The sequence below is a fragment of the Hemitrygon akajei genome, unplaced genomic scaffold, assembly GCF_048418815.1.
Source record: "Hemitrygon akajei unplaced genomic scaffold, sHemAka1.3 Scf000041, whole genome shotgun sequence".
Lineage (NCBI taxonomy): Eukaryota > Metazoa > Chordata > Chondrichthyes > Myliobatiformes > Dasyatidae > Hemitrygon > Hemitrygon akajei.
Genome location: NW_027331927.1, coordinates 5,504,978 through 5,521,405, shown reverse-complemented (window position 1 = coordinate 5,521,405; position 16,428 = coordinate 5,504,978).

The following is a 16,428-nucleotide window of genomic DNA, read 5'->3' as shown; positions in this document are numbered from 1 at the left end:
CAAGACAAAGAGCTATCCAAGGGTAGATGAGCCCATTTTCAGGGTCGCTTGTCCACTGGAGGATGGGACTAAAAATCAAACGGGATATGAATATAATTTGCACATTTAACTGGGAAACGGGAAGCGAAACAGAATAGATCCTGTTTCACAGTATCCAAAACAAAAGATTTGCCCCGTCGCGGTAATCCGGCCGTGGGCCCTGTCCCAGGTTCAAGCTATGGGACAAATTTGTAACATTTATAACCCCTTGCCTGGAAATGGTCAGATGTTTTTGAAAGTGGTTCGTGGGACCGACTTGGACTGCAGTGCAAGGAAATTTTGAAGTCCCCGGAGGAATAAAGTGAGAAACAATAATGATGGAGATAACGTTACTAATGGAAAGTGGTTACAGGGCACCGTGTAAGGCTGCCATGATGGGGAAGCCATAGTGATTCTGAAGAGGTTGCCAGGTGCAGACAAAAAACAGGAGAAAATATGACTGACTGTGTTTCCCGTTTCCTTGACACATGGGGATCATCTGCTGGAATAGACTTGCAGGACAACTCTGCGCTACCTTGCAGATAGTCCAGACATTCTTAAACTGCCCAACGACGCTGATTGTCAACGACAGCTTATTCTGACATGCCGACCTCTGATGTATTTCCATCGCACCGCCCGATACACTGAAACATCTCAGCCGAGCGATCACCAGAAGCTCCTTTCCGTGACTAACAGAGCAGAAACTCTTTCTCTAACCGGACGCATCTATTATGGTCCAGAAGACACAGTGGCAGAACTGTTTATGAGTGAAGGACAGAATTAGCGGTTTAAACTGCCAAGCCGATCTTCTCATGTTACTATTGCCATCAAACTCCCTGCAACTCCTGAACTACCCGGATCCGTGCTTCAGACTTTACAGGGTTAAACCTCACACTGTCTACATCACTGCCTAATACTAACGCTACTCCACAACTTCATTCCGGAAATTTAATCTTCGCCCTTCTCAGCGTTAAAACAAAGTTTTACACGTTTGCTCCCCCTCCTTCGCCCGAGCGTGTCGTACACCTTTTGCTTTCGCAGTCTCCTCCCTCCCTGTGGTCGATACACAAGAACCATGTGGGATTGTACATTCCGCCCCAGCACAGGAAGATCAATGCTGTTCCACCCTCTATACGGAAATATAATTTGTTACCGGAGGGGTCACCTCCCTCCCTGTGGTCGATACACAAGAACCATGTGGGATTGTACATTCCGCCCCACCACAGGAAGACCAATGCTGTTCCTCCCTCTATTCGGAAATATAATTTGTCAGCGGAGGCAGTGAAAGGTATGGAGTCTGGCATAGAAGCGCTGTTGGATCAGGGAGTGCTGCTCCCAACCTGCAGTCCCTGTAATTCCCCTGTTTTACCAATTCCAAACGCAAGTCGTGCTAATGAGTGATTTTTTTTTTTTACCAGACCTAAGTGCTATTAACAAGATAGTTGTACCTCTTGGCCCCGTCGTGATCGATGCTAACGTCATCCTCTCCATATTCCTGCCTCATCTGATGTTATTCTGTTATAGACCCTGTTCTGCCTTTTTCTCCATCCCATTACACAAGGACAGTCAGTATTTGTTTGCTTTCACTTACAGTGGTGGACTGTGAACGCGGACCAAGGTGCATCATGGGTAAACTGGGAGACCCTCGGTTTATGCCGCAGCAGTCACACGGGATTTAAGCGCCCAGCGGTTGCCAGGGGAAAGCAGAAATTTACAAACTGCCGATTATCACTCTCGGCCGAGTTAATTGCGAACAAATGATATTGCGGCTCTGTTGCCAAGCCTGGCTGAAAAGAGACAAAAGGTTTCCCTCAATAAACATCCCTCAATAAATGTCAGCCCACTCTACAGGATTTGGGAGACATCGTTTCTCAAGGATGGGAGCAATTTGCCAAAGAACGAATTGCAGCTTTTATTAATGCGCCACCTCCCCGCACCCGAACTGAAATGTTTCCCGTTTTGGGAATGGTCAATTACTGTAGACATTGGATTCCTGAATATCGAATGATGGAGGCTCCTCGTCGACAAGCGTCATTACCGAGCATGTCTGCCGAAAGACAGTGGAGTCAGGAAATGAACACAGTCTTTAATGCTCTTAACCCCGCTTTGTCAACCGTCCCTGCTTTGGGCATGTCTGACTATCCAGCTCCTTTCCAATTATTTGTAAATAAACACCAAGGGTTTGCTAGTGGCAATTTAGCACAATGACATCGGGGTCTCAGACAACCCATTGCATATTATTCATTACAATTACCTCTATTTGTAAGTGGCATGCCTGTTTGTCTAAAATCTGTCGCCGACCCTGCAGTTGTGGTAGAAAAGTCTAATCCTATTGTATTGGATCACCCTGATGAAGGGTCTGGGCCCGAAACGTCATTGTTTGCTCTTTTACTCAGAGGCTGCCTGACCTGCTGAGTTCCTCCAGGATTTTGTGTCCATTACTTTGATTTCCAGCATTTGCAGATTTTCTCTTGTTTGTGATTGGACTCAGACAGCAGTCAACAACAGAAGGACATACAGTGCATTGACACAACAAAGTTAACCCCGGGTCATTACCATCTCCGGATACAATGGTCTTGTCATTTAATCTTGCCAGGCAGTTGTGTTGTAGTCACTAAACCTCTCAAACTGATTGGGAGTTAAATTGACCAAGACTAGAATGAAGTCCCTTCGGATTCAAACTGTGATTGTGTTCAAGGGGTGGACGGAGATGGGACATAATCGTTACGGATCACTGGAACTGTTACGTATAATAAAGTGTTGAGTTACTAATGACTGGCGCTAGGCGCATAAATCTATCCTGCGCTTGGAAAGTTACCTGTCGGGTCAACTCTTACTGCCGTCAAACCCCAGGCGTGTAGAATCACCGAAGTTGGAGAAACGCTGATCAGTTGCAAGTCAGACATCAGTGCGACGGAACTGGAAATGCAACAGAGTGTTTAATGTTCGATCAGAGAGCGGTACTACATCATTTAAAGTAATTCTGCGATATTTCTATGTGTGGTTTGCCGCATTAGATAATCAATTTAAAATATACAGTGTCCGAATCCTCAGACACGAGATATGTGACATTTTTTTTAACATAGTGATGAACGGTAAGCACAGATGACTGAAATATTATTGAATATTTAACCGACTGTACCTTACAAGCTGAGCCTGTCCATTAATTTATGTCTGAATTCGGATCTCCAGTATCACACTTTATTTTTCCCAAAATTCGATTACACTTTCAGCTGGAGATCAGTTCGTTGAGAGAGAGAGAGAGAGAGAGAGAGAGAGAGAGAGAGAGAGAGAGAGAGAGAGAGAGAGAGAGAGAGAGAGGAGAGAGAGAGAGAGAGAGAGAGAGAGAGAGAGAGAGAGAGAGAGAGAGAGAGAGAGAGAGAGGGAGAGACAGAGAGAAATCAAATAACATTTTCCTATGGCTTTGGTAGCTCCCTAAAGTTTAACATAGATTTATTATCAGCGTAAATGCATTGGCCAACATACTGCAATGAGATTTAATGTGTTCTGTAGGGGAGCGGACGTGTGGTCGGCGAGAAACATAGCACAGAGGGAGAAGGAAGGAAACAGACTGTAATGGGGCCACGGGATGTGAATAGAGAGAAAGACGGAGATATGAAAGGACAAAGAGAGAGCAGTCTGGAGATGGAGACGGAGTTGAAAAAAAAAACACATTGACCCCGTTATATGTTTCCCAATCGATCATGTTTCCCTCATGGTGAAACTCGCCAATCTAAACCGGTGTACAGGCGTTGGGGAAGAAATAACCGAGGAAGTTTCTGGTGAAATCGAGGGCACCCTGAGAAAGGTTTTGGAGTAAATACCGTGAATGTCACTAAAAGGAAGAATGGGATGCAGCGGAGAGGCTGAAGAAAAGGGAGTTGATCCATCCTGACTGAACAAACCCGGGGAAAAGCACAGAGGGCATCACCAGAACGAAGAATGAGATGTCACGGAGGGAATGAAAATAAAACGGGCGGGAACTGACTGGACCGTCCCGGACAGTTCCCGAGTTCTACAGAGCGGCCACCGGGTGCATTACCACTGAGGCGAGTCTCACATATTTGGCAGGAGTCCAATGAAGGACAATTTTCATATTTACGGGGTAGACAGCGAGTGAAATATATCACCATTAAACGCATGCGTATTTCAGAGCGCTCAGTTGTTAGTCGTGGTTCTACATATCGGCAAGCGGATAGCTAATGGAGGAAAATGGCGATAGATTTAACTTCCCTGCAGAAACCAACTGGTCGCTCTACAATTTAAGGAATTTGTTTAACAGTTTCAGCGGGTATTTCACCGCGTTCTTCAGCTCCTCTCTGAACTTGCTCTGAGTCACGGCGTAAATACATGTGTTGGTGCAGGAGCTGAGGATCTGCAGAATCGTCGCCGTGGATTCTGCGATATAAATCGGATCCGCGACCGAGTAACGAGGGATGTTTGCAATCCGTGCGAAAATATCAAATACTACCCGTGTTAACCACAGAAATATAGAACTACCGGTTATACTGAATAGTAAAACGACCGATTTCTTTCGGTTCTCCATCTCCGGGTCCTTGTCATTCTTACCGTTGCTGCGGCCCCGGAGCCCCATCCGGACATTAATGGCCGACAAAATCCGTCTGACTGTCAGAGAATTAAACAATAACATCAGAACAAACGGGAGACAAGGCAGGAAAATGCGATGTGTGTCTGTGTGTGTGTGTGTGTGTGTGTGTGTATGTGTGTGTGTGTGTGTGTGTGTGTGTGTGTGTGTGTGTGTGTGTGTGGATGTGTGTATAGGTGTGTTTGTGTGTGTTTTTATTGTGTATGCGCATGTGTATGGATGTTTGTGTGCAACTCTTATATATCACAAAATCTATATGCATAAAATGTGTTATTCGTGCTGTGGATTTTGAACAGTAAAGTGACGGACAAAACCGCTGTTGAATCCGCCTGAGGAACAGTTAGATGCTGAAACACTGTGGCGTTCATTTTGCTGTAGGAATATAATGAGATGATAAGGCTCACATTCACTGCCCTGCGGGTTACGAGCACAACCATTAACAAGTTTCTCCGTGGTGTAAATACCGGCACGTTTTAACAAAATACTTTCTGCCATGTATAGATTCCATTCCGATAAGATCTGATGGTTTAAAATAATACCCGTGTCTTTGGCATTTCCTTTACAGTGTCCTTCGCAGGACCGTCAAATAAAGCCAAGTCATCAAATAAAGGCATATTGAAAAGTATTATGTACACACACACACGCACACACACACACACACACACACACACACACACACACACACACACACACACACACACACACACACACACACACACACACACACACACACACACACACACACACACACACACACACAAAAACACACACCTCCGCTATGTTTCAGTCTGATCACGTTCCCCTCACCGGCGTGGGGGAAGGAGTGAGCGAGGACAACGTGAGAAATATTGGGAGTAAAACACCGTGAGCGTCACTGAAATGGATGAATCAGAAACAACGGAGAGAATGGAAAAAACGGAAAGGATTTTAACTGGACCAACCCAGAGTAAAACGCTGTCAGATATAAGGGAGATTATTAAAGTAAAACGGGCGGGACCTGACTATAGACCCTCCATCGGGGTGAATTACAGCTGATCTGACCGCTACATATTACATATTTGATGAAGGACACATTTCACCTGTACGGTGTAAACAGCGAGTGAAATATATCATCACAAAACGCATGCGTATTTCACAGCGCTCAGTTGTTACCTGTGGTTCTACATATCGGCAAGTGGATAGATTATGGAGGAAACATGGTGTTTGACTGAAATCTCCGGCAGAAAGCAACAAGTCGCTCTAGGATTTAAGGAATTTGGTTAACAATTTCAACGGGTATTTCACCGCGTTCATCAGCTCCGCTCTGAACTTGTTCTGAGTCACGGCGTAAATACATGTGTTGGTGCAGGAGCTGAGGATCTGCAGCATCGCCGACATAGATTCTGCCATATAAATCAGGTCAGTTTCCGAGTAACGAGGGATGTTTGCAATCAGTACGTAGATATCAAAAACTACTAGTGTTAACCACAGAAATATAAAACTACCGGTTATACTGAATAGTAAAACCACCGATTTCCTTCGGTTCTCCATCTCCGGGTCCTTGTCATTCTTTCCGTTGCTGCGGCTCCGGAGCCCCATCCGGACTTTATTAGCGGAAAAAATCCGTCTGACTGTCAGAGCATTGAACAATAAAATCAGAACAAACGGAAGACAAGGCATGAAAATGCGATGTATCGTGCGAAGTGCCGCCCACGAGGGAGATGTACAGAAATTCTCTTTGGTGGCACAGCCATAGTAAACTCCATCAATTATCATCCCAGGTTCTAATGTAAAGTAGAAAGGGATACTTTCTAAACAGCCCAGAACACTCACTGTCCCGATAACCACAGCCGCCGTTCTTTCGGTGCAAAACTTAGTTTTCAGCTTTTCACAACAAATGGCCACAAATCTGTCACAGGTGAACGCGACTGTCAGCCAGACAGAGACCCCGGTGCTTGCTAAAAGCAGATAACGAACAACCCTACAAACGGGAGTCCAATAGAGGAAGGAAGACCGAAAGTATATGAGAACAGTCCACTTCAGCAGAGGGTCAGAGATAACGACCAGGAGATCGGCCGCTGCCATTCCCAGCAGGTAGCGAGTGATGCATTTGGAGAGACCGCACTTTCCTCGGGACAGGATAACAATCGCCACCAGGTTAACTGCAAGAGGGAGGGAAAGAAGCAGAGAAATTGCTGACTAGTCAGGGCAATAGAGCAAAATTATTATTATTAGACTTCATCTTGTGTTTTTTTCTGCTTCAAATGGTGGAAACTGGACCCAGAACTTATGAACCCGCTGACAGAGATCTCTCCGCGAGTTTTGTAAATGGGTTCAATCTGGGTGAATTCCCAAACCGACCAGATGACAGCTGGTTAAACGCTTCCTGACCGCAGTAAGGAATGGGTCTGATATACCAACGTCACTGGTCTGAGCCGCACAGGAATGAAATGAAATTCACATCGGCGGTTCCCTCTGCTCATATTTCTAACATAAATGAGCCATTCGCGTTGTTCCATCACCCAGTCAGGCAATTCACAGTCGATTCATACGGACACAACAGAAGGTCGGATGGCTCCCACGGATGCAGTGTAGCCCGGTGTCCTCCTGTGCAGACATTTCGATTCACAATTATTACATGATATCGAGCCAGCGGAGAGGATTTCAGTCAAAGGCAGCATCTCGGCTCCAGTATGGAGCGCTGCCTGCTACGGATGCAATGGGGTTAATATTGTCAGCGCCTTCCGCCCATGACTGAAATGCGGGGACTGGGCAGGTGGCTGTGGAAACAAGTAGCCAGAGAAACACTTCAGAACATCGGAATTAACTCTCAGTTCCTGCCGTTTGCAGGCGTGACAGCGGCTTACCGGGAATTCCAACGGCTGCAATAACAGGGTAGTAAATGTTTTCTATCCAGAAGATTACTGGATATTCCATTTGAGTGACGCAGTGAACGCTATTGCTCGAATTCCACAGCTCGGCAAGACACTCTGGGCTGACGTACTGCAACAGGCTCTGATTTATACAGGGGATCGATCTCCAGTGACAAGGTCCCACCTCCCACCATTGTTATTGAACAAACAAATTACATCACTGGCAGTGTCTCAGGTGTGAATTCTGTGGGGATGTAACGCAAACACGTCAATATCATTAGCATTACCTCAGTCAGATCCATTTGTGTAATTCGAGCAAAATGTGCAATGAGACCAGTAAGTGAGCAATCAGCTTCATTTACAACATTCCACAGTTGTATTGACAGAAATGCCAACTGTTCGCATTTTCCAACCTGAAACTTTCACTGTGGTTCTCTTTCTACAAGCATTCCGGAATCGATGTTTCCAGCATTTTCAGCAATTTTCACTGTCCCCTCTGTTTCATCTACAAAGAAATCCGGTTTCCCCTCAGTGTGCTCTGGATCCAGGGACACATAAAAACCCTTCTCAGTCTCCACCTGCGGACTTTAATTTAATATTAATTTAATTTAATTTAATATCATTCCCTTTTTCTTAATTCAGCAGTTCCACTCTGGCTGCTCAGACATCAAACCCATCCCACCCCGTCCGACTATGTGTCACCATATACAAAACATAGTCGTTGTGTGCACAGACACTCTGTCCAGTTCCCCATCAGACACCAAACCCATCCCACCCCGTCGACGATGTGTCACCATATACAAAACATAGTCGTTGTGTACACAGACACTCAGTCCAGTTCTCCATCAGACACCAAACCCATCCCACCCCGTCCGACTATGTGTCACCATATACAAAACATAGTCGTTGTGTACACAAACACTCGGTCCAGTTCCCCATCAGACACCAAACCCATCCCACCCCGTCCGACGATGTGTCACCATATACAAAACATAGTCGTTGTGTACACAGACACTCGGATCAGTTCTCCATCAGACATCAAACCCATCCCACCCCGTCCGACGATGTGTCATCATATACAAAACATAGTCGTTGTGTACACAGACACTCGGTCCAGTTCCCCATCAGACACCAAACCCATCCCACCCCGTCCGACTATGTGTCACCATATACAAAACATAGTCGTTGTGTACACAGACACTCGGATCAGTTCTCCATCAGACATCAAACCCATCCCACCCCGTCCGACGATGTGTCATCATATACAAAACATAGTCGTTGTGTACACAGACACTCGGTCCAGTTCCCCATCAGACACCAAACCCATCCCACCCCGTCCGACGATGTGTCATCATATACAAAACATAGTCGTTGTGTACACAGACACTCGGTCCAGTTCTCCTTCAGACTTTCACTTTGGTTCTCTTTCCACGAGCAAACGGTAATCGATGCTTCCAACATTTTGGACAATTTTCACTGTCACATCTATTGTTTCATCTACAAATAGACCTGGTTTCCCCTCAGTGTGCTGTGGATCCAGGGACACTGTCAGTCTCCTTCTGTAGACTTTCAGTTAATGTCATTCACTTCGTATTTTTTTAAATTCAGCAGGTTCACTTTGATCGGTCAGCTGTTAAACCCACCCCATTATACTCCATTATGTGCCGACAGATATAAACATACCCGCTGTGTACACAGACACTCTGTCCAGTTCTCCTTCAGACCTGGACGGCATCGATGTTTACGTCAGTTTGATCACTTTCCCTGTATAATGTTTATTTTCGACACCGTCGATAACTCCGGAACTGTCCACGGTTCCCTCCAACTCTTAAACTATCTTCTCCACATCTGTAGTATCCGTGTGTACCTATGTTTATATGTATGTGTGTGGGTGTGGGTTTGTGCGTATGAGCGCGCGCGTGTTTTTATGTGTATATGTCTCTGTCTGTGTGTGCGTGTGTGTGTGTGTGTGTGTGTGTGTGTGTGTGTGTGTGTGTGTGTGTGTGTTTGTGCGTGTGTGTGTGTTTTTATTGTGTGTGCGCATGTGTATGGATGTTTGTGTGCAACTCTTATATATCACAAAATGTATACGCATAAAATGTGTTGTTCGTGCTGTGGATTTTGAACAGTAAAGTGACGGACAAAGCCGCTGTTGAATCCGCCTGAGGAACAGTGAGATGCTGAAACACTGTGGCGTTCATTTTGCTGTAGGAATATGATGGGCTGATAAGGCTTTCATTCTCCATGGTGTAAATACCGGCACGATTTAACAAAATAGTTTCTGCCATGTATAGATTCCCTTCCGATAAGATCTCATGGTTTAAAATAATAACCGTGTCTTTGGCATTTCCTTTACAGTGTCATTCGCAGGACCGTCAAATAAAGCCAAGTCATCAAATAAAGGCATATTGAAAAGTATTATGTACACACATACACACACACACACACACACACACATACACACACGCACAAACACACGCACACACACACACACACACACACACACACACACACACACACACACACACACACACACACACACACACACACACACACACACACACACACACACACACACCTCCGCTATGTTTCAGTCTGATCACGTTCCCCTCACCGGCGTGGGGGAAGGAGTGAGCGAGGACAACGTGAAAGATATTGGGAGTAAAACACCGTGAGCGTCACTGAAATGGATGAATCAGAAACAACGGAGAGAATGGAAAAAACGGAGAGGATTTTAACTGGACAACCCAGAGTAAAACGCTGTCAGATGTAAGGGAGATTATTAAAGTAAAACGGGCGGGACCTGACTATAGACCCTCCATCGGGGTGAATTACAGCTGAGGTGACCGCTGCATATTACATATTTGATGAAGGACACATTTCACCTGTACGGTGTAAACAGCGAGTGAAATATATCATCACAAAACGCATGCGTATTTGACAGCGCTCATTTGTTACCTGTGGTTCTACATATCGGCAAGTGGATAGATTATGGAGGAAACATGGTGTTTGACTGAAATCTCCGGCAGAAAGCAACAAGTCGCTCTAGGATTTAAGGAATTTGGTTAACAGTTTCAGCGGGTATTTCACCGCGTTCATCAGCTCCTCTCTGAACTTGCTCTGAGTCACGGCGTAAATACATGTGTTGGTGCAGGAGCTGAGGATCTGCAGCATTGCCGACATAGATTCTGCCATATAAATCGGATCAGTGTCCGAGTAACGAGGGATATTTGCAATCAGTGCGTAGATATCAAAAACCAGCAGTGTTAACCACAGAAATATAAAACTACCGGTTATACTGAATAGTAAAACGACCGATTTCCTTCGGTTCTCCATCTCCGGGTCCTTGTCATTCTTTCCGTTGCTGCGGCTCCGGAGCCCCATCCGGACTTTATTAGCGGAAAAAATCCGTCTGACTGTCAGAGCATTGAACAATAAAATCAGAACAAACGGGAGACAAGGCATGAAAACGCGATGTATCGTGCGAAGTGCCGCCCCGGAGGGAGATGTACAGAAATTCTCTTTGGTGGCACAGCCATAGTAAGCTCCATCAATTATCATCCCAGGTTCTAATGTAAAGTAGAAAGGGATACTTTCTAAACAGCCCAGAACACTCACTGTCCCGATAACCACAGCCGCCGTTCTTTCGGTGCAAAACTTAGTTTTCAGCTTTTCACAACAAATGGCCACAAATCTGTCACAGGTGAACGCGACTGTCAGCCAGACAGAGACCCCGGTGCTTGCTAAAAGCAGGCAACGAACAATCCTGCAAACGGGAGTCCAATAGAGGAAGGAAGACCGAAAGTACATGAAAACAGTCCACTTCAGCAGAGGGTCAGAGATAACGACCAGGAGATCGGCCCCTGCCATTCCCAGCAGGTAGCGAGTGATGCATTTGGAGAGACCGCACTTTCCTTGGGATAGGATAACAATCGCCACCAGGTTAACTGCAAGAGGGAGGGAAAGAAGCAGAGAAATTGCTGACTAGTCAGGGCAATAGAGCAAAATTATTATTATTAGACTTCATCTTGTGTTTTTTTTTTCTGCTTCAAATGGTGGAAACTGGACCCAGAACTTATGAACCCGCTGACAGAGATCTCTCCGCGAGTTTTGTAAATGGGTTCAATCTGGGTGAATTCCCAAACCGACCAGATGACAGCTGGTTAAACGCTTCCTGACCGCAGTAAGGAATGGGTCTGATATACCAACGTCACTGGTCTGAGCCGCACAGGAATGAAATGAAATTCACATCGGCGGTTCCCTCTGCTCATATTTCTAACATAAATGAGCCATTCGCGTTGTTCCATCACCCAGTCAGGCAATTCACAGCCGATTCATACGGACAGAACAGAAGGTCAGATGGCTCCCACGGATGCTGTGTAGCCCGGTGTCCTCCTGTGCAGACATTTCGATTCACAATTATTACATGATATCGAGCCAGCGGAGAGGATTTCAGTCAAAGGCAGCATCTCGGCTCCAGTATGGAGCGCTGCCTGCTACGGATGCAATGGGGTTAATATTATCAGCGCCTTCCGCCCATGACTGAAATGCCGGGACTGGGTGGGTGGCTGTGGAAACAAGTAGCGAGAGAAATACTTCAGAACATCGGAATTAACTCTCAGTTTCTGCCGTTTGCAGGTGTGACAGCGGCTTACCGGGAATTCCAACGGCTGAAATAACAGGGTAGTAAATGTCTTCTATCCGCAAGATTACTCGATATCCCATTAGCGTGACGCAGTGAACGCTATTGCTCGAATTCCACAGCTCGGCAAGACACTCTGGCCTGACGCACTGCAACAGGCTCTGATTTATACAGGGGATCGATCTCCAGTGACAAGGTCCCACCTCTGACCATTGTTATTGAACAAACAAATTACATCACCGGCAGTGTCTCAGATGTGAATTATGTGGGGATGTAACACAAACACGTCAATATCATTAGCATTACCTCAGTCAGATCCCTTTGTGTAATTCGAGCAAAATGTGCAATGAGACCAGTAAGTGAGCAATCAGCTTCATTTACGACATTCCACAGTTGTATTGACAGAGATTCCAACTGTTCCCATTTTCCAACCTGAAACTTTCACTGTGGTTCTCTTTCCACAGGCATTCCGGAATCGATGTTTCCAGCATTTTCAGCAATTTTCACTGTCCCCTCTGTTTCATCTACAAAGAAATCCGGTTTCCCCTCAGTGTGCTCTGGATCCAGGGACACATGAAAACCCTTCTCAGTCTCCTCCTGCGGACTTTAATTTAATATTAATTCAATTTAATTTAATTTAATATTAATTTAATTTAATATCATTCACTTTTTCTTAATTCAGCAGTTCCACTCTGGCCGCTCAGACATCAAACCCATCCCACCCCGTCCGACTATGTGTCACCATATACAAAACATAGTCGTTGTGTACACAGACACTCGGTCCAGTTCCCCATCAGACACCAAACCCATCCCACCCCGTCCGACGATGTGTCACCATATACAAAACATAGTCGTTGTGTACACAGACACTCGGTCCAGTTCTCCTTCAGACTTTCACTTTGGTTCTCTTTCCACGAGCAAACGGGGATCGGTGCTTCCAACATTTTGGACAATTTTCACTGTCACATCTATTGTTTCATCTGCAAATAGACCTGGTTTCCCCTCAGTGTGCTGTGGATCCAGGGACACTGTCAGTCTCCTTCTGCAGACTTTCAGTTAATGTCATTCACTTCGTATTTTTTTTTAATTCAGCAGCTTCACTTTGACCGCTCAGCTGTTAAACCCACCCCATTATGCTCCATTATGTGCCGACAGATATAAACATACCCGCTGTGTACACAGACACTCTGTCCAGTTCTCCTTCAGACCTGGACGGCATCGATGTTTACGTTATTTTGATCACTTTCCCTGTATATGTTTATTTTCGACACCGTCGATAACTCCAGAACTGTCCACGGTTCCCTCCAACTCTTAAACTATCTTCTCCACATCTGTAGTATCTGTGTGTACCTATGTTTATATGTATGTGTGTGGGTATGGATTTGTGCGTATGAGCGCGTGCGTGTTTTTATGTGTATATGTCTCTGTCTGTGTGTGCGTGTGTGTGTGTGTGTGTGTGTGTGTGTGTGTGTGTGTGTGTGTGTTTGTGTGTGTGTGTGTGTGTGTGTGTGTTTGTGCGTGTGTGTGTGTTTTTATTGTGTGTGCGCATTTGTATGGATGATTGTGTGCAACTCTTATATATCACAAAATGTATACGCATAAAATGTGTTGTTCGTGCTGTGGATTTTGAACAGTAAAGTGACGGACAAAGCCGCTGTTGAATCCGCCTGAGGAACAGTGAGATGCTGAAACACTGTTCCCTTCAGTTAGCTGTAGGAATATAATGAGATGATAAGGCTTTCATTCACTGTCCTGTTGGTTCCGAGCACAACCACAACACGTTTCTCCATGGTGTAAATACAGGCATGATTTAACAAAATACTTTTCTGACGTGTATAGATTCCATTCCGATATGATCTCATGGTTTAGCATAAAAATACCCATGTCTTTAGCATTTCCTTTACAGTGTCCTTCGCAGGACCATCAAATAAAGCCATATTGAAAGTATTATGAACACACACACACACACATACACACACACACACACACACACACACACACACACACACACACACACACACACACACACACACACACACACACACACATACACATAAACACTCTTACACACATGCACTCACACACATGTAAACTTCCACATACACATATACACTATTTATGACATACACACGCACATACACGCACGCGCACACAGAAACACTCTCTGACACTCACACACACTCTCTGTGCATTTCATACTGTATATACCAGTTTCTCCTCTACTGCGGAAGTGTGGGGTACATTCTGTATCTGACAGTCTCTGCCACAGTGTAAGACTGTGGGGTTTCATTTTGTATTTCTCAGTCTATGCTACAGTGTGAGAGTGTGGGTTTCATTCTGTACCTCTCAGTCTCTGTTACAGTGTGAGTGTGTGCTTTTCATATTGTATCTGACAGTCTCTGCTACAGTGTGAGAGTGTGGGTTTCATTCTGTATCTGTCAGTGTCTGTCAAAATTGATGCATATAAAACAAACAGTGCCAGAATGTTTCATATTCCAGCAGCATGTATATCAATAGATTTCCCTCAACAATTCTAAATTGCTTCCTTCACCGAGTATCTTTTCTCTTAAGAGTTTGCCGATTCTTTTATCCGTCCCTCAATGTGCACAACTGTCCGAGTCTGTTCCAGTGATGTCCCACTCAGAAATGATTTAATATTCATTTTGATTTTCTTATGTGAGCTTCAGATTGGTCTGTATCGCGTCATCCATGTTTTATTGATTATACAGTGACAGCCTTCTTCTGTCACTGTCTCAGTGGTACTGAGAGAGTTTGTGAATAGGAATGTGAGGGAAGATCAGGTTTCACATTTAAAATAATCTAATGTTCCACATTGCAGCCTGGGGCTGACTGATGAACTACTGAGAAACTGGCGTCACCGCTCAGGCAACAAATACACCCCAACCCACCCCACTATGTGCCACCAGATATAAAACATCCCCGCTGTGTACATAGACACTCTGTCCAGTTCTCCATCAGCCCTGGGCGGCATCGATGTTTACGGCATTTAGATCAGCCTCCCCTGTATCATACTTATTTTCGATACCTTGAGGTCCAGAACTGTCCACGGATCCCTGCATCTCTTAAACTATCTTCTCCATAAGTGTAGTATCTGTGTGTGTGTGTGTGTGTGTGTGTGTGTGTGTGTGTGTGTGTGTGTGTGTGTGTGTGTGTGTGTGTGTGTGTGTGTGTGTGTGTGTGCGTGTGTGTGTATGTGTGTGCGTGTGTGTGCGCGTGTTATGTGTATTTGAGTGTGTGTGTGTATGTGTGTGCGTGTGTGTGTGCGTGTTATGTGTATTTGAGTGTGTGTGTGTGCGTGCGTGTTATGTGTATTTGAGTGTGTGTGTGTGTGTGTGTATGTGTGTGCGTGTGTGTGTGCGTGTTATGTGTATTTGAGTGTGTGTGCGCGTGCGTGTTATGTGTATTTGAGTGTGTGTGTGTGCGTGCGTGTTATGTGTATTTGAGTGTGTGTGTGTGTGTGTGTGTATGTGTGTGCGTGTGTGTGTGCGTGTTATGTGTATTTGAGTGTGTGTGTGCGTGCGTGTTATGTGTATTTGAGTGTGTGTGCGTGTGTGTGCGTGTTATGTGTATTTGAGTGTGTGTGTGCGTGCGTGTTATGTGTATTTGAGTGTGTGTGTGTGTGTGCCTGTGTGTGTGTGTATGTGTGTGCGTGTGTGTGTGCGTGTTATGTGTATTTGAGTGTGTGTGCGTGTGTGTGTGCGTGTTATGTGTATTTGAGTGTGTGCGTGTGCGTGCGTGTTATGTGTATTTGAGTGTGTGTGTGTGTGTGCCTGTGTGTGTGTATGTTTGTGCGTGTGTGTGTGCGTGTTATGTGTATTTGAGTGTGTGTGTGCGTGCGTGTTATGTGTATTTGAGTGTGTGTGCGTGTGTGTGTGCGTGTTATGTGTATTTGAGTGTGTGTGTGCGTGCGTGTTATGTGTATTTGAGTGCGTGTGTGTGTGTGTGCCTGTGTGTGTGTGTGTATGTGTGTGCGTGTGTGTGTGTGTGTGTGCGTGTTATGTGTATTTGAATGTGTGTGTGCGTGCGTGTTATGTGTATTTGAGTGTGTGTGTGTGTGTGTGCGTGTGTGTGTGTGCGCGCGCGCACACGCCCGCGCGTTTATTTGTTTGTTCGAGTGTGCATATGTGGGATTTGGGATGTGGGAGTGCGTATGTTTATGCGTGTGTGTATGTTGAAGCACCTCTTGTACATCTTGTAATGTATATGAATAAAATTTCCTGCTCGTGCTGTGGATTTTGAAACGTTAAGGTAACCATCGAAACCGCTGTTGAATCCACCTGAGGAAGAGT